General features: G+C 38.2%; 1 long non-coding RNA gene across 2 annotated transcripts in view; it reads right to left on the reverse strand.

Annotated features, from left to right (window-relative positions):
* Positions 1 to 309: 309 nt before the first annotated feature.
* Positions 310 to 23,018, reverse strand: part of LOC138154831 (uncharacterized) — a 51,893-nt gene continuing 29,184 nt past the window's right edge. For both annotated transcript variants that reach the window (XR_011166687.1, XR_011166686.1), the window contains one exon: positions 310 to 474. This is a non-coding gene — a long non-coding RNA (uncharacterized lncRNA). The remainder of the gene's footprint in view (positions 475 to 23,018) is intronic.

Below are 23,018 nucleotides of genomic sequence, written 5' to 3' on the forward strand. Positions count from 1 at the left end.
TCTGCCCATATTCAATCCAGGGGAAGGAGGATCTGATAATGGAAAACATCACTTGTATTTTGTTCTTGATGTTTTGCCCCTTTCTTGCACAGAAGGAAAAGGTAAGGTGAGGATGAGAATTTGGTCATTGCTCTACCTCTGCTTTGGCTCATTCCCTTTCTTTCCTCTCTCTGGAATGATCTCCCCACTCACTAAACACTGAACACCAATTTCAAAAGCAAATACCTAGGTTATCATGCTCTTCCTTTCCCAAACTTTTTCACCTTTTGCGTTGTGCAGCTGAGAAGAATGGAGGGAGACTCACCAAAACAGATTTGAGGAGGTTGTCATTCTTACAGATCACAGTGAAACCCCAAAAAACTTCCCTGGCATTAGGGGCATTGGAGATACTGGTATGTTGTCCAGGTGAGTACCGAAGCCCCCAAAAGGCCCGATTTGTGACAGATTTTCTTTTAAATATCTTCTTCCTAGGATCTAAGGAACATTAAGATACTTAGTAGAATAAATTCTTTTCCCTTAGACTTTCTTGCTATTGTTTGGTTGCTATGGCTTGAGCAGAAAAAAAGAAACCCAACATGTTACAATGTGATCGGGTATATTTTGGTATACAGCAAGGGAATCTCTATAACTACCCTGCAACCAACATTACAAATTCAGGAAAAGATTATATGCCATCTTATAATTCATTCTAACACAACTTCAAGATCTCTTCACACACATTTTGGGGTCCTTTGTCAGTTTAACTAGCAAAGAAGGAAATATGTGTTCTGGGATATCTCCTTAAGAGTTCTTGCATTGACTTTCCAAAGATGGAAGAGAGTGAAGGGGGAGGGGAAGAAAGTTAATTTACATGATTGAAATAACTTGTAAAAAGCCTTTCCAGTTCAACAATCATGTTTTCTCACAGTGAAGATGAAAACAGGCACAGAAAAGAGTTAAAAAACTTGCCCAGTGATTTATAGGAAGTAACAGAACAATGAAGAAAGGAAGAGGGGAAAACGTTTTAAAATTATTTTTCCAATGAGACGGCCAGAACAAATCTTCTTTCTTCCTTCCAAACTGCTTCTCTATGGTAATAAGTTTAGAATAAGAAAGAGCACAAGTCACAGGGTGTGTTAGAAATTTTCTGATTCCTTCTTTCCCTACCAAATCTCATTGCAAGACTTGCTTTTCCATTTAAATAGATTAAAAAAAAACATGTTGCATACTTATGGGTGATTTTATTACAACTCACAGTAAAATGATAAACATTGATAGTTATTTCAGACAATTTTCAATGAAGCTGATAATATATAAAGATTAGAAATGAAACAAATATAGTACAATGGGACTCTTTGCCTTTAGATTTGATCTGCTTAATCACAGAAGCACAGATTTAAAGCTGGAAGGGGCCTTCCTTAGAGGACATGAGTTCCAGTACATATGGGGAAACTGAGAGTTTAACAGACTTTGTTAGAATCACATAGCTAGTAGGTATCTGAAGCACGGTTTGGGATCTATCCATTAAACAGCACTGCTGCCACTGCTGCTATTCACATTGGTCTACTTCTTTGGGTTTCCAAGTATTTTTATCACAATCTTGCAAAATAGATGCTTTATTATCATCCCCATTTTAAAGATGGAATCTGAGATTCAGAGTTCACTTGATTTGCCCAAGGTCACATTTACTAAGTGTAAGGATCAGGATTCTTAACTTGCTTACCACAAGTCTACCCTTCTATCTATGATTTAGATCAGAGGTTCTCAAACTTATTTGGTCTGCTACCCCCTTTTAAAAAAAATTACTCAGACTCAGATTCCTTAAGAATTTCACCCAATTGTCTATACAAGTATTGCAAATGCCCAGATTCTTAAAATTTCACCCACCCCAATTGGTGTTTTAATAAACCCTGTCTCTGACTGAAAGAAGGCATGGGTCTAATTCTTTGAGACAGAACTGTTGTCCATTGCCCTTGAATTTCGAGGTTCCCAGCAGTCCCTAGACCTCAACATATGGTTTCCTGACACTTGCAAATAGCCTAATCTCAAGCTCTTGAAGATTCAAACACTGCTATGACAGAGCTCAGGAATGGAACAACCAAATTTTCAGTTTAAGTGAGACTTTTGGAAGGGCCCATGAATTTGTACCCCACCCCTTTCCATTTTCTTCTTCTTGTTAGTTATGTCTCACTCCCATCATGGGAGATCCTCCAGATTAGTTGGAAAGGAAGATCTAAGCAAAAAGAAAAACAGCCAACTAAATTAGGCATCCAAGATTATGACCAAAAAGTGACATTGGTAAAAGCTCTGATTGCTGCAAAATTGAAACAGTTGATGCAAGAAAGAAAGAAATGTTAAGAAAAAGTAAAACAAAACTACCTGTGCCAATAAGAAGTCTTCTGACAAGAGCTGGAGCTGCTCAAAGGAGTCTGGATCAAGCTATTGTCCTTTTCCAAGAATTCAGTCCTTATCCTGCAATGGCTTTACAATGTCTCTTTGAAGCACCCCTCTAATTCATTGCCTGTTCCAATCTACAGTGGTCATTACAACACCTTAGAAAAGTCCATCCTCTAAGACATTGGAAAAGGAAGATAAATGCAAATATGGAGTCTGGGAGAGTCCAAAGAGCATATAGTAGAAATCGAAAAAGCTACAGATTGGTCACAAGTAAGCCTAATCTCTCCTGACAAAGAAGATCTGATAGTTTTTCCCTCTGCATCCCCAATCAAAGATAATGGACAAGAAAACATGCCATTTAATGAAGATGCTACTTGGTTCCAATGTGTAGAGGATCCCATAAAAAATAGTCCTACTCATAGCAGCCTACCAATTCAAATTTCTGAGGCCTCAGAAGAGAACTGGAAGTGTGAAGACCTATTCCTTGAAAAGTTATTAAATGATTCAAGTGACCTTGTTCAAGCTCTTGCCCCAAACCCAACACCTATTCCTTTATTTGAAAATGCTGACCATGTAGTGATGTCTAAATCAAGTCCCAACACGCATCTAGAAGAATAGGGCTTAAGAGCAGAATTTCTTAAACTGATTCACCCTGATTTGGAGCCGACAAAGGAGAAATCTGATTCATATCAACCCTCCTGTTATAAAGGCAAATCTGAAGTGGATCTCCAAAATATAATGGCACCTAGTGGGCCCATTTTTCCTACCTCTTTAGTGAAATACCTCTTAGCAGGATCAGACTAGCAAGATGCCATTAATGATTCTTTAGACCGACCTGTGACCCAAAACTTTGACTCTAGATGCAGGTCAGATTGCTAGTTCATCACCAAACTTTGAGAAAAGATTAGTTGCCACCACAACAGGTAATAGTTGATCAAGAGATGCATAAACTATATGATGCTTTCTTGCTTTCAGAATTGCCATCCAAGAATCATAATTTCTCAATAGTTCCTGAGAGTAAACTAAACAAAGAATCAAATTCTTTATCAGAAGACCCCAAATTGACACCAAGTGATCCTGGTCAATTGAATGGAGACAGTCTCCAGATCAGTGCAACTAATGTGATTTCTGTATCCATGGCATTTTCCAGCACTGCCTTTTACTCTTGTCATTTCTCTTATACTACCTTGCTCTCTACTTTAGAAAAGAAGAAATGAAAGAGATGTGGAATTTGTGAACCTTGCCAACAGAAGGTAAATTGTGGTGAATGTATGTCCTGTAAAAAATGAAAATATGGAGGCAGTTAGGTGACACAGTGAATAGAGCACTGGCCCTGGAGTCGTGAGGATCTGAGTTCAAATTAGGCCTCAGACACTTAACACTTACTACTACTAGCTGTGTGACCTTGGGCAAGTCACTTAACCCCAATCACCCTCCCTTCCCCCCTCCAAAAACAACAACAAAAACAACAAAATGAAAATATAGCCACCAAGTCTGTAAGATGAGAAAATGTGAGAAGCTGAAAAAGAAACCAGTGGTCATAGTGCCTTTTGAGAAAGCTCATTATTGGGAAAACCTCATCACCCTACCAGATCCCATCAGCCTTGATACTCTATCTTATCATTACTCTCTGTTTCTGGAGGGGTGGATCCATGAATGCCAAAGCCTCCATTTAAGGAGAGGGCTGAGCCGAGAATATGTCATTTCTCCCCTGGCTACACCCTTTTGGAACTTCTGACTTCTTCACCATGCCCCTGTGTGGGATACCTGTCTAGTGCTGGCCCTCATTACCTTACGCCTGGACTATTGCCTACCAGTTGATCTCCCTACCTCAAGAGTATCTCCATTATGTTCCATCCTCCACTAAACTAGCAAATTAATCTTCCTAAAACACCAGTTTGACTATGTCACAAATCTCCCCCTAAACCATTCAATAAACACTGGCATCTCTCTATTCCTTCATGCTCAAATATAAAATCTTCTCTTTGTCAAATAAATAAATAAATAAAAATTTGAAAAGAAAAATTACTCAGCAACATCCCCCCCCCCAAATCCACTTTCTCTAACAGTTTTTTTTAATTTGCATAATTTCAAAAAGTATTTTTAAATGACACATCTTAAATTTAATAATTTATTGTAAATTTGTGGGGTTTTTCCTGCATAGAATTTTGATGACACAATATTGTGTCATGTAATTGTATCACATACTATTGTATTGTCAACAAGTCATTATACACACACATTCCTGATAATGCATGCTGGAATTCCTGACAATGCACAACACACTCACCTACCAACACTTGCTTATTAAGACCTGTCAGAGGACTTGACCACTGCTTGGTTATAACTTGCTATTGTGTGTTTATTTGGAAAATCATGTAATCACTATGACTTTAACTCTGTTATACAAAATTTTCTTTTTTTAACTCAAAAAAATCTTTTATTTTAGTTCAGATGTGTGCTTTCATCTATGTAGGGGGTAGAATTCCCAAGTTAATAAATCCTCCTTGCCCCAAATAATTTCTAAGCATTTGTCCAGTTCCTACTATGTATCAGACACTGAGTTAAGCCATCCCAAAGTACCAATTAGAAGACATGTTTCACCTGGAAGATGCAATATATTTCTAGTATGTTGTTTTATTAGAATTGCAGAAGATTCAACATGTTTACAAACATCCATATATCTAAATTTCTTTAAATAATAATTAGTATCAAACATATTTATTCAGTACCTATTTAAATGTGGCTGGTATGGGCAAAATAGGGAAGACTGTATGGATACTGTCCCTATTCTTTGGGAGGTTACCATCTGAAATAGACATAACTAATGCAGACAATAGAGACAATAACATAAAGGAACTAGATAGCCACATACACATATACACACGTTCATATCTTACATATAATTGTACATATGTACAGAGAGAGAGAATTTGCATTATGTATATGTCAAGGTATTTAGAGGCTAGAAAACACAGGAGATAACAGTAACAATAAAGTTTCTTCCCAGAATGGTATCAAACAAACCCATCCACTACCCTTGGAGACTTTCTTCACTTGTCAGCATACAAAGGGGAAATTTTTTATGGATTATACTTCCATGCAGCTCTGGCCATAATTTTTTAAAATAAATTTCCTTTTAGTAACTCAACAGAATTATTAGAGATCAAAGGGGATTCTCCCCTTTTTAGAGACACTAAAACTAATGTTAACCATGAAATTAAGACATGAGAATAAAAGCCAACAAATCAGCAATCCTTCACTCAGTTTTAAATGTCAGAACTATATTCTTTTTATGATAGGCTGAGCCACAGATTAATACACAAATTTTGTTACACAAATTTTTCTTCCCTTTTCTTCTTTCCTTATGTTTCCACCACCCCTTTATTTTTACTCAATGCTCCCAAGGGCACCTGAAGTTATTACCGCCCCCTGGATGATTCCAGCAGCCCCCAGGGAGGCAGTATCGTCCACTTTGGGAACCTATGAGAAAATATCAAATTTATAGATACAGTTAGGTAGGAAACTAGAGATACTAATGCTAGAAGAAAGAATTAGAATCCAGTGAAATCTCAACAGATTGAAAAGATGGCCCAAATAAAATGAGGTGAAATTTAGGCATTATATCAAGTCCTGTATTTGGGCTCAAAATGACCAAGCATACAAGTGCAAAATGAGCAGAGCGGTCCAGAATCTCCAAGTCTGGAGTTGTTCATTTGAAGGTTGGATAACCATTAGTTAAAGATTCTGTGGATAGACTATGATTTGGTTAGTGTTTGGATGAAATTACCTTGAAGGAACCTTACTACCCTAAGTTATGGAAATTTGCTTCAGGGTCAACATTTCAAAAGGATTTTATCCAAACATGAAAGAAGACACTGTTTAAGTATACTTGTTTCTACTGCATACCAAAACAAAACAAACAAACAAGCAAACCCCCCCCCCCCCAAAAGCCCCAATGAATGAGTGAAAATAAGGGGGGGGAGTGTGGGAATCTGTTTAAAAATGTACAAAATAAATAAACAAATGCCTATAAAATAGCTATTCAGCCCTGGTCATTAATAGAGTAAGTGAATAATCTTTCTACAGACTCAGATTTTGTTCATACAAAATCTAATCCCAACATCTAATCTCAAATTCTTCCATTGGGAATGTCCAGCTTGCAAAGACTAAGGCAGCCTACACATCCCAAGGCTGAATTATTCTGAATTCCATTTAATAGCTTTCAAGGAGGTATGTGGTCAAGAGGGAAATGCCAAATACTCTCCTTGACTGAAGCTCTTTCTCTCTGGTCCAAAAACTTCATCCCCTCCCCACCCCCAAAACTGTAAAAGGCAAAGAAGGAAACCAAAAACATTATTAAATGCTGGAGGGAATTCTGACCCATTTCACCATGCTGATCTGAGCAAATGTTTGTTTTAACACATGTCATACACATGCACACATACATGCAGAAACACATTTAAAGAAAATGCTGAGCTATTCAAGATATGCTCCCAGCTTTACCATTTCTAAAGCCACCCAGAGTTATTCAATTACATGGCCCCTCCACACCTTTGAGGAGGAATGCTCCATTGATCTGCTCTGAACTTATAAATCCATCTAGTCTAAGGGCGTAGACAGAGGACAAAGTGGAAATTTTATCCTGTACTTCATCATAAATGCTTTCAACCTTAGTTGTGCCTTTTGTTACATGCATCATTCAATTGTGAGTGCTCATGTTCCCTCTGGGATTGGGTGGAAAAAAATTTTCATTAAAGATTACTTTCCTATAGTGATTTTAATGTGTAATTTGAACTTTCTGAATGTCAAGGACTTATTGGGGGTTGGGGGAGGAATGATGTTACCATTAAAAATATGAGAGTGATGTCAATGTAAAACAAATCAATTTCATTTAATGCATACTAGCCTTTCCTCTACAATAAATCTTGGCAGGACTTCATTCTGTCTTCATCTGTACCTGAATCGGGATGGGGAATATTTAAAAATAAAATTCTGAGAGTTGATAAGAATGCAAGAGTGAAGAGGAAGAGTCAAGGTGAGCTAGGTTCCAATGCTGACAGCTACTTGCTAAATGACTGAGGACTAACTAAAATTACTTCTTCTCTTGGAACCTCAGTTTTCTCACCTGGAGACTAGGGCATCAATAGCAGTGCCTGATACACAGTAGGAACTTAATATTTGTCAAACTGAATTGAATTGTGCTACCTATCTGACTGGGGTGTCATGAGCTAAGTGTAAGTGCTATAGAAATGTGAGTAATTATAATGCAGTTTGTTAACTTTAGGGAAGATTTAAAAATTATGACCACCTAACCTGGGCTGCATAAATACATGGTATGGCCTCAGATACAATGTAAGCTACTTGAGGACAGGGATTATTTTATTTTTGCATTTGTATCCCCAGGGTCTAACTTTGTTCCTGGTGCACGGTAGGAACTTAATAAATGCTTGCTGATTAACCAAAGAGGGGGGGATATTAAAATGAGGTCCTTTATGTTACTGACCATGGAAAGCTGTGCACCTTCACTGTGATATTATGTGACTGATCAAAAAGTACCTTTGTATTACATGAAGAATGAGATGCATGAGGCAGGCTCAGAAGGCGCAGCCAGCAGATGCAGAGGGCAAGTCGTCCCACCAAACACAAGGGCCACTACCAGGCCTATCACCAAAGGGCTGGGACTGGAAAGAGCAAGGTAAGAACCAAATACAGGGGTTCCTGTCCTGGACAGCAAATACTCCTGGGGCTACCACTTCATAGCTGAGAAATTTAAAAAAAAAAAAAAACCCTATCAGGACCTCCAAAGACCAGGATGACAGAGTGAACCTCACCTGCTCCAAACACCCCCCTCCTCTGACCCTGAAAACATAGTAACTCTTGCCCCAGGGCAAAACCCTCTACAGTAAAGGCTTGGGATCCCTAGAGGAAGGGTGTGGCTAGGGCCCTGCCTCAAAATGGGTAGAAAGTAGACTACAAAGACAAAGACTCTGGAGTCCTACTATCCTCAGAGGGAGGAACCAAACTCAGAGGGAGACAATGGTGACTCCACACCCACAGCTGAAATATCAACAGGGAATGGGTCCCAAATACAGAAAGCTCTCCTAGATGAGATCAAAAGGAACTTTGAAAACTGAATGAGAGAGATAGAAGACAAAATGAATAATTCTCTCAAAACCAAAATAGCAGAATTAGAAAAACATTATAATGAAGAAAACATCTCTCTAAAAAGAAAAGTGTATAATATGGAAAAGGAGCTCCAAAAATTAACCAAGGAAAATGATTCGCTAAAAACTAGAATCAACCAAATTGAAACAAATAACTCTATGAGGAATCAAGAATTAGTCAAACAAAACAACAAAAATGAAAAATTAGAAAAAGAGGTAAAATACCTCAAAGAAAAAATAACTAAAACAGATCCAGGAGAGATAATCTGAGAATCATAGGCCTACCAGAAAATCATGATGAAAAAATGAGCCTGGACAACATTCTCCAAGAGCTCATTAAGGAAAACTGCCCTGAGATACTAGAACCTGAGGGTAAAATAGAAATTGAGAGAATCTACAGAACACCTGCTGAAAGAGATCCCAAACTGAAAAGTCCTCAAAATGTTGTGGCCAAACTCCAGAACTACCAGATAAAAGAGAAAATACTCCAAGCGGCCAGAAAGAAACAATTCAAATATCAAGGGTCCACAGTGAGGATCACACAGGATTTGGCAGCCTCTACACTGAAAGATCGGAGGCAGTGGAATACAATTTTCTGGAAGACAAAAGAGCTCGGGTTACAAGCAAGGATCACATACCCAGCGAGACTGAACATATTCTTCAAGGCAAAGAGATAGTCATTCAACAATATAACAGTGTTCCAGATAAAAAAGCCAGAACTCAATGGAAAATTCAACCTCCAATTATGAGATGCAACAGTGACATAGAAAGGTAAACAAGGAAAACACACACACACCGTGCTATTTGATAAGAACAAACTGGTTATACACAAATAGAGGGTATGAGTATAAAATACACAAAATGACAATTTTAAAAAATCTTATTAAGGACTACAAAGGGACTGCAATGGAAGAAAGGGAATGAATGAAGTGGAAAAGGGTAAATTATGCCACACAAAGAGGCATAAACACTGTATAGCAGAGGAAAAGAAGGGAGGGAGATGGGTATCATATGAGATTTTCCCTCATTGGTTCTGGTGCAAGGAGGGAATAACAACCAGTTAAGCATAGGACTCTATGGAGAAGAAATGCAAAAAGTATAATTTTAGAGGGAAAGAGGAGAGGGAGAGGAGCTTTGCATGAGATTTCTTCCTGTCACTCTTGGTGTGAAGAAGAAATAACATGCTTCATTAAGTATAAAAATATCCTACAGGCAGTAGGAGGGGGAAAGGGCTATGAAAGGGGGGGAGTGGTTAGTAGGGAGGGAAGAAGTAAGGAGAAAGGGAAGAAAAAGGGAGAGGGGCTGATAAGGGAATACTGAGGGAGGCGGCGGTCAAAAGGAAAACTATTAAGGGGGAGGAAGGGAGATGGGGGGAAAATATGAACATTAACAGGGGCAGGAATAGGATTGAGGGAAAGAAACAGATAACAATTATAACTGTAAATGTGAATGGAATGAACTCTCCCATAAAACAGAGATGGATAGCAGAATGGATTAGAAATCATAATCCCACAATATGCTGTTTACAAGAAACACATCTGAAACAGAAGGATACACACAGTGTAAAGGTAAAAGGCTGGAGTAAAATATATTATGCCTCAGCTAAAGTAAAAAAAAAAAACCAGGGGTAGCAATCCTTATCTCAGATAAAGCAAAAGCAAAAATTGACCTAATTAAAAGAGATAAGGAAGGAAACTATATCCTGTTAAATGGCACCATCGAGAATGAAGCAATATCATTCCTTAACATATATGCACCAAGTGGTTTAGCATCCAAATTCCTAGAGGAGAAGGTAAAGGAATTAGAGGAAGAAATAGATACCAAAACTATACTAGTGGGAGACCTTAATCTCCCCCTCTTTGAACTTGATAAATCTAACCTCAAAATAAACAAGAAAGAAGTTAAGGAGGTGAACAGGATTTTAGAGAGGTATGATAGATCTCTGGAGAAAACTGAATGGGGATAAAAAGGAATATACTTTCTTCTCAGCGGTTCATGGCACATACTCAAAAATTGACCACATTCTAGGGCATAAAAACCTCACAATTCTACGCAATAAGGCAGAAATATTAAATGCATCCTTTTCAGATCATGATGCAATAAAAATATGCAATAAAGGGCCATGGAAAGACAGACTAAAAACTAATTGGAAATTAAACAATTTAATCCTAAAGAATAAGTGGGTCAAACAAGAAATTGTAGAAACAATCAGTAATTTCATTCAAGAGAATGATAATAATGAGACAACATACCAAAGTTTGTGGGATGCATTAAAGGCAGTTCTTAGGGGAAGTTTTATATCCCTGAGTGCATACGTGATTAAATTAGAGAAAGGGAGGTCAACAAATTGGGCATGCAATTGAAAAACCTACAAAAAGAACAAATTCAAAATCCCCAATTAAATACTAAATTAGAAATATTGAAAACCAAAGGAGAGATTAATAAAATTGAAATAAGAAAACTATTGAATTAATAAATAAAACTAAGAGCTGGTTTTATGAAAAAAAACCAACAAAATAAATAGACCCTTAGTCAATATGATAAAAAAAAAAAAGAAAGAAGAAAACCAAATTATGAGTATCAAAAATGAAAAGGGTGAATCTACCTCCAATGAAGAGGAAATCAAAACAATAATTAGGAATTATTTTTCCCAATTGTATGCACATAAATTTAACAATCTTAGTGAAATGGATGAATATTTACAAAAATACAAGTTGCCCAGATTAACTGAAGAGGAAGTTAATTACTTAAATAACCCCATCTCAGAAAAAGAAATTGAACAAGCCATCAGTCAACTCCCTAGGAAAAACTCTCCAGGGCCAGAAGGATTTACTAGTGAATTCTATCAAACATTTAAAGAACAATTGATTCCAATAATCTACAAACTATTTGGGAAAATTAGTGAAGAAAGAGTCCTAATAAATTCTTTTTATCACACAAATATAGTACTGATACCTAAATCAGGAAGAGATAAAACAGAGAAAGAAAATTATAGACCAATCTCCCTCATGAATATAGATGCAAAAATTCTAAGTAAAATGCTAGCAAAAAGACTATAGCAACTTATCTCAAGAATAATACACTTTGATCAGGTATGATTTATTTCAGGAATGCAAGGATGGTTTAAAATTAGGAAAACCATCAGTATAATTGAGCATATCAACAATAAAACTAGTAGAAACCACATGATCATCTCAATTGATGCAGAAAAGGCTTTTGACAAAATACAACATCCATTCCTATTAAAAACATTAGACAGTATAGGAATAAATGGAGCCTTCCTTAAAATAATAGGTAGCATCTATTTAAATCCATCAGCAAGTATTATATGTAATGGGGAGAAGCTAGAAGCATTTCCCATAAGATCAGGGATGAAACAAGGGTGTCCACTATCACCCCTCTTATTCAATCTGGTACTAGAAATGTTAGCAGTAGCAATTAGAGAAGAAAAAGAAATCAAAGGAATCAAATTAGGCAAAGAAGAGACCAAGCTATCACTCTTTGCAGATGATATGATGATATACTTAGAAAATCCTAGAGAATCAAGTAAAAAACTACTTGAGACAATAAATAAATTTGACAAAGTTGCAGGATATAAAATAAACCCACATAAATCCTCGGCATTCCTGTATATTTCCAATGAAATTCAACAGCAAGAGATAGAAAGAGAAATCCCACTTAAAGTTACTGTAGACATTATAAAATATTTGGGAATCTACCTGCCAAAACAAACCCAAGACCTATATGACCACAACTACAAAACACTTTTCACACAAATAAAGTCAGATCTAACTAATTGGAAAAATATCAATTGCTCGTGGCTGGGTCGAGCTAATATAATAAAAACAACAATTTTTCCTAAATTAAATTATATATTTAGTGCCATACCAATTAATTTACCAAAAAAACTACTTTATAGAGCTAGAAAAAATAGAAACAAAATTCATTTGGAAGAATAAACAGTCCAGAATATCAAGGGAATTAATGAAAAGAAATGCTAGGGAAGGTGGACTAGCTATACCAGATTTCAATCTGTATTATAAAGCAGCAGTCATCAAAACTACTTGGTACTGGCTGAGGAATAGAGGAGTGGATCAATGGAATAGATTAGGCACAAGAGATTCAGAAGTCAATGACTATAGTAATCTATTGTTTGATAAACCCCAAGACCCTGGTTTTTGGGATAAGAACTCACTATTTGACAAAAACTGCTGGGAAAACTGGAATATAGTATGGCAGAAACTGGGCATAGACCATTATCTAACACCATATACCAAAATCAAGTCTAAATGGGTGCATGATCTAGGTATAAAGGTTAATACTGTAAGCAGTCTTGCAAAACAAGGAATAGTTTACCTGTCAGATTTGTGGAGAGGGAAAGACTTTATGACTAAACGAATTAGAAAACATTATAAAATGTAAAATGGATAATTTTGACTACATGAAACTGAAAAGCTTCTGTATAAACAAAGCCAATGTAACCAAGATTAAGAGGGAGGTGGGAAATTGGGAAAGAATCTTTATAACCTATGTCTCTGACAAAGGACTCATTTCTAAAATATACAGAGAATTGAGTCAAATTTAAAAGAATATAAGTCATTCCCCAATTGATAAATGGTCAAAGGATACAAACAGGCAATTTTCAGAGAAAGAAATTAAAGATATCTATAAGCACATGAAGAAATGCTCTAAATCACTACTGATTAGAGAAATGCAAATCAAAACAACTCTGAGGTACCACATCTCACCAGTCAGATTGGCTAAGATGACAAAACAGGAAAATGACAAATGCTGGAGAGAATGTGGGCAAATTGGAACATTAATGCATTGCTGGTGGAGTTGTGAACTGATCCAGCCTTTCTGGAGAGCAATCTGGAATTATGCCCAAAGGACTATAAATACTTTCATATCCTTTGACCCAGCAATACCACTCCTAGGGTTATATCCCAAAGAGATTATAGAAATGGGAGGAAGACCCATATGTACAAAAATGTTTATAGCAGCTCTTTTTGTGGTGGCAAGGAATTGGAAATTAAGGGGGTGCCCATCAATTGGGGAATGGCTGAACAAGTTGTGGTATATGCATGTTATGGAATGCTATTGTGCTATAAGAAACGAGGAGAAGATGGTCTTCATATTTACCTGGAGAGGCTTATATGAACTGATGCTGAGTGAGAAGAGTAGAAACAGGAGAAATTTGTACACAATTACAGACACAACCTATTGTATGATGACCAACTTTGATAGACTGGACTCTTCTCAGCAATGCAGTGATATAAGTCAATCCCAAAAGACTCATGATGGAGAGAAATGTGTGCATCCAGAGAAAGAACTAGAAAGAACTGAGTTTATATCCAGATCGAAGCAAAATACCTGATCTTTTTCCTTTTCTTGTTTGGTTTTATGCCCTCTTTACTATTTTTCATTTCATCTGATACAATCGTCTTTATAACCTGACTAATGTATAATGTGAAAGTATTTACAGATCCTATACTTGACTATATGCTGCCATGGGGGGAACGGGAGGGAGGGGGATAAAATGTGAAACTCAAGGAATTGTGGAATTGAACCTGTAAACTAAAAGGAAACAAATTAATAAAAAAAAAAAAGAATGAGATGTATTACTGTTGTTTTTTTAAATATATGCATGTACACAGAGTGATATTAAAAGTATCTCTTGTTGCAACCTAGGCAATTGTCTTAATTCTGGTGCCTTCTCTCTGTTTATTATTTACAAATTAGCCTGTATAATGCATGTTTATACAAAGTTCTTTGTTGTTTTCCCCATTAGATTGTAAGCACCTTGAGGTTGGAGATTATCTTTTGCCTCTTTTTGTATCCCCAGCACTTAGTATAGTGCCTGGCACATAGTGGGTGCTTAACAAATGTATATTGAATAACTGGCTATCTTTTTGACCCCAAATCCTTATTCCTAAATACCTACTTTGGGCAGAAATGGAAACTCTGTGTTGGTGATTTTCAATTCTAGTGTTTAGTAAATCTAATGTCATTGTGATGACATATGAATGAGAATGTATATGTAGATGAGGACGAAGTATTACAATACCATGAAGAACCCTCCATGGTATGATTTTAAAAAGAGAGAGAAAAGTAAACTGAGTTAGGGGACAAAAATACCAAATTTAGATTTGAATATCCAGGGTTCAAATTCTGACCCTGATGTTTATTAGCTGTGATATCATTTTAATTCTCTAAGCTTTCAGCTTCAACATCTGTAAAACAAGGATATTGATATATCTCAAAAAGTTTTGTTAAGAAGGGCTTTATACAACTTAAAATACCTTAAAAACTGAGTTATTGTTATTAATCAATCAATATACATTTATTGTTTTTATGTGCCTGGCACTGTGCTAAGCACTGAAGATAAAGAAAGAGGCAAAAGTGTGTGTCCTCAAGGAGATTACAATCTAATGAGGGAGACAAAAGGAAACAAATATGTACAAACAAGCTATATACAAGATAAACAGGAAATAATTAGTGGAGGGAAGGCACTAGAATTAAGAGGAGTTGGGAAGGGTTTCCTGTAAAAGATGAGGCTTTATTATTATATTGGTATATTTGCCTCCTATCTTCCCACCTGCCACAGAAATTTAGTCTTCCTATAAAAGATGGGATATAACTATGAGATTGTTAGGTTGCCCCATATCCCACCCTCTATGACAGAAGTCCAGTCAAACTTCAGCTAAGGCCTGGATATAGTGACTCCTGAAGGAAATTGAGGGAAACAGATTAACTTGCTTAGGTTTATATAACTGGTAAGCGAATATGACCCTAGACGCTTACCAGTTATATAAACCTAAGCAAGTTAATCTGTTTCCCTCAATTTCCTCATCAGCAAAATGGGGATAATTATAGCACCTGCTTCCTAGAGTTGGTGTGAGGATTATACTTGCAAAATCCTATATAAAAAGCTCTCTTCCTCCTCCTCCCCTTCTTCCTCTTCCTCCTCTTCTTCATTATTAGTTGTGTCATTCTATTTGAATTTAAGATTCTTGAAGGTAGGGACTATTTCACTTATTGATTTATATCCTGTGGTCCTATTACATGGCCTAGCATGCAATCAGCATTAAGAAGTTCCTTTGCATTTACTTGGAGTAGTTGATGGAATGCTGGCTTTCCAGTTTGAGTTCTGCTTCAGATACTTAATAACTCTGTGACCTTGGAGAAGTTAATCTCTGTCCACCTCAGTTTCTTCATCTATAAAATGGAGATAATAGCATTTGCCTTACAGGGTTATTTGTGAAGATCATATGAGATACTAACTAGGAAAAGCTTTGCAAATATTAAAAGTACTAAATGAATATCATCTCTTACCAGCTCATCATTTCCCTCTGACAAGATAGTTTCTCCACTGCCAATTCCCTCTCTCAACTAATTAAAGGTGTGTTACTTTAACTTTCTTGTGCCTCAGGCTCTTCATTAAAGAAATGATAATACCAGGCTTTTCCTGAAAGCAAGAAAATATACTGCAATGACCCCTGGAGGTGCCTTAAGATCACATCAAATTCTGCAGTTCTACATGCAGAAATCTGGGGCTACCCTTTCCTGACCAATTCATTTTTTATTCCGTGGCTCTCAGTAAGGAACACTGATTATAAAGTCAATATTCTGTGTGTCTTTAGGTAAGACACTGAACCTCTCTTGATCTCATAAAATGAGGAGATAATGACTAAGGTGGCCTATAACTCAATTCTGTGGTCAGTCAGTCAAGAAACACTTGTCAAGAGCCTACTATATGAGCACTAAGCACTGGGAAGCACTACGCAATTAGCTAAGTGCTAAGAGAGGAAAAGTCCTTGCCCTCAAGGAGCTCACAGTAGAATAGGGGAAGACAACATACAAAAAGGAAGCTTAAAATGCAGGATAGGGAGGGGAAGATAGGAAAGACTCCCCTTTGGAGTCCCATGGCTAGCTTCTATTAGGAGGCCCCCTCTCATACCACTCCTACTACTGAGACACCACTAGAGCTTCTGTTCATCCCATTCTTTTTTGATTAAGGCTTGCATCTTTTCTCTGAAATATTCTTTTTACTTTGGGCTTTATAATCAGGATCTCATTCTACCATACTCTTTTTGGCGTGAATGGGAGTAGAGGAAGCATGGGAAACATGTCAGAAGACTCACTGGGTCCAGGCCCTCATATGGCCAGATGGGCCACCAGAAAGTTGTACAGCTAGGGGAAGTATGTAATTGTTGTAGTTTGTCCTGCATTTTCCAAGAGGACCATGAAATAGGGAAGGTGATGTCATGATTTGCAAGTGAATTAGATTTAAGTGAAGCACAGCTGTGCAAAGTCACCAGTCTCACTTTCTCCTTCAGAGCCATCTGGGTCCGGTGGCAAAATATAGATCAGGATGACTGGAGATGGCCCTGAATGCAGTGGGAGACCTTAGCCTTCTTAAAACAACCTAAGTGACACAGAGACTTGGGGCTTAGAAATAAAACTAAGACTTTTCCAAGTTATCTCCTCTTCACTCATGTATCCAACCCTGAATGGCCAAAGCCAACCTACTTTAAAGTTTCTTCCTAATCTGCCCAAGCTCAGAAATCACCCTACACAGGTACAGAATGACTGAAACCAAAGCAAGATAAAGATTTTCTCTAGTCTTTTCCCAAATTGGCCTTAACAATGCCCTCCCCTACTTCCCCCTAACACACTAAGGTTGTAAAAACACTATACAGATACTCCCCACCGCACTCCACCCCCACCCCCATGAAGAATTAGAGGCTGGTCACAGGTTATTAAGACTCGTAAACTTCTGAACCTCAATCCTGCAAATACTGCAGACATAATGACTGAGAAATAACACTGTTACCAAGAACTGAATTATTCTAGCCAGTCTGATTTCTTCTAAGAAAAGACAATCACTAAGCTAGAAATTGGGTAAAATGGAAGAAAAGCTATTATTTCATAAAATCTAATATGTTCTAAAAGGTCTTATTGCCCTCATGTATCAGAAATCCATTTGCTTATTTAAGGATTAAATTCAATTATGAATTTATTGAGTTCTTGCCACACGATGAGCACTAAAGATATAACCTTAGTTTAGCTGGAGAGGGATGATGAGAGGGAGAGAGAGAGACAGAAAGACAGAAAGATAGACAGACAAAGACAGAGAGGCAGAAAGAAGAAATGTGTCAGTATAGATAAGGGGCCATATTTTAACTTTACTTTTCCCCCAACTAGCTAGAATAGCTTATTCTCCTTAAAGTTGCCCCTGGTTCTGTCAATAATATACAACCATTCTCCTAGCCATTTATATTCAACTCCATATCCAAAGTTTCCAAATCCTATTATTCTATCTCCATATCATCTTCTCTATTTTAGCTTAGCTTAGCACAGTGAATGGCAAATAGTAGATGCCTAATAATTCCTTCCTTCCTTTTCTTTCTTTCTTTCTTTCTTTCTTTCTTTCTTTCTTTCTTTCTTTCTTTCTTTCTTTCTTTCTTTCTTTCTTTCTTTCTCTTTCTTTCCTTCTTCCCTCCCTCCCTCCCTCCTTCCTAACTGTCTTACCTTCTTTCCATCTTGTCCTCTCCCATTTATACAAGTCCATACCCTCATCATCTAGCCTACTAGAATAATAACCTCATGCAGTTGTTATGAGGCTCAAATGTCAGTTTGCAAAATGTTCTGTAAACCTTAAAATACTACATGAACCTCAGGAATGATAATTAGTGAAAGAAGTTGTACACAAACTGGGCAAAGTGAAAAGAGGAGCCTGGTGTCAGAAGACTTCAGTCAAAATCCTGCCTGACACTGCCTGTGACCTCCAACAAGTGATTTTACCTCCTGGGTCTGTTTCCTCATCTGCAAAATGAGGGTGCTGGCCTTGATAGTCTTTGATGTCCCCTCCAGCTCTGCATTTCTGAGTCTATGATCCCTAGGCTGGTTAGGGGGACCAGAAGAAGCAAAAGCATGAAGACTGGGAATGAGCTTCAAGGAGTGAGTGCAGTAAGAATTCTGTTTGTTTCATAACTAGACTCATGCTATGAAAATGCCAACACTGAGGGGCGGGTGAGGAAGGCATAGTTATAGCTCACTTAACACACCAGATGTTTCTGGAGTTGTGTACAAATCAAATAAAAAATTAAGTCTTTTAAAATGCAACAGGAGGCTTCTATTTCAAAGAACTCTGAGCTGAATTCTAAGTTAGAGCAAGAAGAACTTTCACAATATGAATGAATTAACCCTTTTGCTTGTCTAGTTTTTAAATCTAGGTTTCTGTAAATTGAGTTTTCTTAAGGTAGGGCATACCTGTAATGTCACTGCTTTCCCATTAGTGTTTACATAAACTAGGACAAAGTACTACATTAACTGGCAGGTGATGGTGCAACCATTTTGGAGGGTAGCTGATGTCTGGTACAGTTAGAAGGATCTGAGGAATCAGTATGGCAGAATAGAAAAAAAATCTGGATTTGGAATTTGAGAATCCTGGCTCTGATACTCCCTACCTCTGTGAATGTGGGCATGTAACTGAACCTCTCTGGGTCTCAATTTCTTCAACTATAAAATGGAGTAGATCCAGATGACCTTGAAAATCCCTTTTTATCTCTCAGTCTATGATCTCATGACAGAAGTTATAAATACAGCCTCATTGATATAAGCCCTTCAAACTTATGCATTTATAATGACTCTGACCTAAATTGGTCTGAAGTTTTATTAATTATGGCCTGCCTCAGTTAACATACTTGTAAAATGGGTAAATCGTTATTTTGAGATAGAGCCTCTAGTTTATTCAAGTAGATAAGTAGAAGCACAGAAAGATGGAGACTGGACACACAGTTCTCCTTCCATTAAAAACACTGGCACTCAAACATGAAGCTGGTCATCTTGGCTTGTAAGGATCACTTTGTTCACTCCTAATTTCAAGCACTAAAGTACTGTACTACTAGAGAAATTAATAGAATTCTGCAGACAGGGCTCATTACATTTCCTTTTTACCTAACTTACTTCTGTCCCTACTGTTGCTAGTAATGCTTTCATTCATTCTCATTCATTCATTTAATCCAATCCAATAAACACAAAGTTGAACAAGCTTCCATGAATAAGAAGACAGAAATAAAAGCAGTCTCTGCCCTCAAGGACCTTTCATTCTCCTTTTCACCTCAATTAATCTCTCTTTTTTTTTTCCTAATCTGTAAGATAGGTATAATAACATTTCATTCTCTTTCATTCATTCAGTGCAATCCAAGAAACACAATGTTGACTTCTGGGAGACAAGATGGAGTAAGCAATGAATCATTGTCCCTCTCCTATACTGACCTCTGAAAAAAACAGAAAACAGAGCCCCAAGAAAAATTCTGGAACAGCAGAGCCAACAGAAAGACATGGTGGAGTAGTCCTTTAGCCTGGGAAACTTGGAACATTGGCAAGAAAAGTTTGTCTCACTCAATTAAAAGAGGAGAGTACTCCAGGACTAGAAGCATCCTAGCAAGAAAGAAAGAAGCTCCACCTCAGCACAACAGTGAGAGATCCTGAGCCCCAGGGTGTTGAAGTAGGTAACCACCAACACTGAGACCCCCTAAGTACCTTAGTATAGACAGGGGAACTGACAGACTCCAGGTTAGAGAACCACCATGTACTTCAGCACAGCCCTGGACTGGCAGGAATCCTCTAGCAGCCAGGCCTCTACATACTTCAGTCTAGGCCCTGGAAATGCAGAAAAACCCCACCTGGCCTCAACATACACTGGCCACCACTACCAGCTCCAGCTCAGTGCCAGATAAGCTACCAGACCCCTACAGCCTCCAGGGACCTGAGGCCCTACCACACAAAGTCAGTGACAGGCCTGGGCCCTGTGATGGCAAGCAAAGGAGGACTTTTTGCTAGTTTTCTGGATTTAGTCAAAGTGCCTTTGACTGAGCCTTGTCTTTGATTGAATTAAGAATCTTTAATTATATTAGGAGCCTTTGATTGACTTAAGAGTATTTAATTGGAAACAATATATATTGCATTGCTTGGAGGGAGAAGAGAGAGCAGTTGAGAGAGAGAGAGACAAAGAGCAGAGCTGAGAGAGGAAAGCAAGTGTGATCTAGGGGAACTTGCTTGTGGGGAGGCTTAACAGAAAGAATGTTTATGAGGCTGGTGCTCTGTCTGTTGATCTGTGTTGATTTCTCAGACATAAGTCCTGTCTGCTGCTCTGTTTCTCAAACAGAAATCCTATCTGTGTTGATTTCTCAGACAGAAAGTGAATTGAAATGATAGTGCTGGTAATGTGTATAAATATTGTTGTAGCCCTGTTAAACTTTGTCTTCCTAGAAACAGAAGCTTCAGGCAGTATCCCCTGGAGCCTGCTGTCAATTAGGAGCAGGAAGAGCTTGGAGTGGAGCAGCCCATGTGAGCGGAGACAAGGAGCAAGAGCAAAGAACTGCTTATGTGTGAATCCAGATAAGAGTTGTATGAATCCAGGCAAGACATGGGGGGTGCTCAGCCCACAGAAGAAAAGCCATGGGACTTGGAAGTCAACCTCGAGTCAAGAGGAAAGAGAACTTTACTTGGACACTCTGTATTGACTAAAGAGATTGTAACTTACTTAGGGGTGGATTGTGTTTGTATTTTCTGCTACCCCTTAAGGACGTGTTATGCTAGGACTTGAAATTCTACTATACTGTACTTATTTGGTAAAAAAAAAAAAAAGGTGTCAAGATAGCCTTTGTATGCTAGGACTCAAAGCCTCAAAGGCAGACAACTGAACTTTTACTCTTTGTATGTGTGCATTGGCATGCCTGGTGTCTCATAGCTGACCAGTACTGAGTGAGTCCCAGGGAATATTCAAAGTTAATATCTCTGGAAAATATAAGGGGACTGAATTTATGATCTAAAATAAAAGGGAACCATCATTCTAAGCTTCTAAAATTTCAGTGTTCTCAGGTTAATAGGATACAGATCAAACTCCATTCCCCACAACCCATTAAGGACTCTGTATCAGCAATGCCATATTCACAATGCCTATAGAGATTACAAATATGCTGATATAATTATCCATCACAAAATACGTCAGGTTTGCCATATGAGGAAATAAACTAGAAAATTTATTAAGATACCAAAAGACTGAGTCCCAAAACCAGAAAGTGAAAGCCATCAGAGTAGTTATGATATTGGCACAGATAGATAAAGTAGAAAGCACCCACATTCTCAAGCCTTTAAAACAGAACAGGCTACCTCAGGCAAAGGTCCTCCTCTCCCCATGCACAGCAACCACCCAGCGTCCGGGAAGCGTGCTCCCAGCAGCTCCGGCCCCTGGCAGTCCTCAGTAGGAGTCCTTAGGAGAAAGTCCTTAGCAGTCCTAACTCAAAAAAGGCTTCACACTGCCGCTGCCTCTGCTGCTGCCACCGCCATTGCAACCACCACCAGCCACCGCAGGACCGCTAGCTCGGCTTTCGCTTTCTCTCGCTTTCCGCTTTTTCTTGCTCCGCCCCTTCCTGCTACGTCAGCACGTCCTTGGCTTTCGCTTTCTCTGGCTTTCGCTTTCTCTGGCTCTCACTTTCGCTTGCTCCGCCCCTTCCTGCTATGTCAGCACGTCCAATGGGGCATGGAAGATCTTTAAATCCCATAAGCCTTACAGACTCCTACATTTAAATGCCTCCCTACAAGAAGCAATCTTTTATTATGCTCTATAATGGCTATGATTTTCTTTAAGCAACCCCAAAGATGTCCAAGATGACTAAAAAGGGATGTTACAAGGAATAATAAGGTACAGAATATACCTAAGGGGAAAGGAAGAAGTCTGGTTCCCCTGCAGGTTTTGCAGAAAAGTTTCTTAGCATTAAGCCCAAAACCGTAGTAATCACAGAGCAGTCACCTGTTGTCATCATGTGAATAGCTGGGCTGAATAGCCATCTCTGAAGGAACTCCTGCTCCTGAGAATATCCCATTTTTCCTTTGGTTCAAGATCTGTGACCATTGCTAAAAACCAATGTGGTCTCTGATCACTTAATGTTGGAGTCTGGGCTCACAACAACCACTGTGACCTGAGAGTAGTTGAGTGATAATAGTTCATGAGGCAGACCATAGGACAGTGCTGGCTTCATAAAGAGCTGGAGTCTATCAACCACTGGAATGGCAAACATTCCACAGTATTTCCCAGAGTCCAGGCTGAAGAAATAATGGCACGGCTGGGCTGTCTGTACATCACTAATTAGTTTGGCTGTGCTCAGTGGTGTGTCCATAGGTCTGTTTTGGAACAGACTAGCTTCTGAGGTAGTAGTCAAATAATAGACTGTTTTCTAAAGCTCCTTTTACAGAAATTTCTTACATTCTCTCTTGTTTCTGTCTTCTTTTTTCCCAAGGGAAGAGACAATTAAATGGCACACTGGATAGTGTTGGGGATGGAGTCAGGAAGACCTGAGTTTAAATCCAACTTCAGATACTTACTAGCTGTGTCACCCTGGGCAAGTAATGGAACTTCGGTCTGCCTTGGTTTCCTCAACTGTAAAACGGGTAGAATAGGGTAGA

This window comes from Petaurus breviceps, unplaced genomic scaffold, assembly GCF_028583685.1.
Source record: "Petaurus breviceps papuanus isolate PSGF00001 unplaced genomic scaffold, PetGlider_PUasm1.0 91133, whole genome shotgun sequence".
Taxonomy (NCBI): domain Eukaryota; kingdom Metazoa; phylum Chordata; class Mammalia; order Diprotodontia; family Petauridae; genus Petaurus; species Petaurus breviceps.